We start from the raw sequence: 990 nt of genomic DNA, 5'->3' as shown, positions 1-990 counted from the left end.
CCTTGCACGCAGCTATCGACTCGCTGTCCTTCCCGTCGTTCCTCCTATTCATACGCAGACGGACGCGATGCCTTCGACGCTTCCATCTTGGCGGATTTGCAACAGCGAGGGCATTGCGATTCAAGGGGAGGCTCCGTCACTCCAGCCAACTCGGACGGTTTCCCTTCATGTTGGCGTTCAGTCGGACGTAAAAGAAAAGAAAAAACGAACTTCCACGGAACTTAATCCTTATCTGTTCCACGAGATATCACAGACATGTACATCTAACATCAAGGTCATTCATTTTTAGCTGTTTGTGTGACCGACGGTCTTGCAAAGAAAATTATAGTTCTCTATTCCTGTAATACAAAAAGTCTTTTTAAAAAATCACACAATAGTATTTAAAAAAAACTACAACTAACCTTTAAAAACACCATTTAAATAGAAAGAAAAAACACAACATTAATTCTTTCACTAATATCAAAATGCAAACAAATGCAGAAAATAATATCATCAAAAAAGGCTATGAAATACTAAAATTTATATATTTCTTTTAAAAATCACTTAAAAAAGATAATACCCCCCCCCCAAAAAAAAAAAAAAAAGGAAATACACAATGAAAAAACAATAAATAAAAAAAATACAAAAAACAACAACACGAATACAAAATAAACGTAACTCAAAAAAAATCTACGAAAAGAATATCTCCACAAAAAATATGATAAGAACGTAGAAATTTAAAATCAAAAAGGTAAAAAAAGAATCCCACGAACGAAAAAAAAGGCGAAAATGGAACGATAGAATGGAAAAAAATAGAAGAAAAATAAAAAAAGAAGCACGATGAGCAGACGGAACTGAAAAACGAGGATTCGTTAGTTTCGTAGTAGGTTTTGGGAAGTGAGGAGAAGGAGAGAGTGTGGGAGAGAGAGGTGTGTGAAAGTGTGCGAAGAGGAGGAGAGTTGTAAGAGAGGAGTGAAGATGAGGAATGAGGGATGGGGAGGGGGAGGGGAG

At 36.6% G+C, this 990-nt stretch overlaps 1 protein-coding gene across 1 annotated transcript in view; it reads right to left on the bottom strand.

The window, feature by feature from the left end:
- LOC119594523 (mitogen-activated protein kinase kinase kinase 13-B-like) overlaps nt 1–990 on the bottom strand; it is a gene marked incomplete in the record, with an annotated part of 92580 nt that overhangs the window by 50527 nt on the left and 41063 nt on the right.

Source organism: Penaeus monodon, chromosome 34 (genome assembly GCF_015228065.2).
Source record: "Penaeus monodon isolate SGIC_2016 chromosome 34, NSTDA_Pmon_1, whole genome shotgun sequence".
Taxonomy (NCBI): domain Eukaryota; kingdom Metazoa; phylum Arthropoda; class Malacostraca; order Decapoda; family Penaeidae; genus Penaeus; species Penaeus monodon.
The sequence above is the reverse complement of the archived record's forward strand: the minus strand, read 5'-3'. Positions and strand labels throughout refer to the sequence as shown.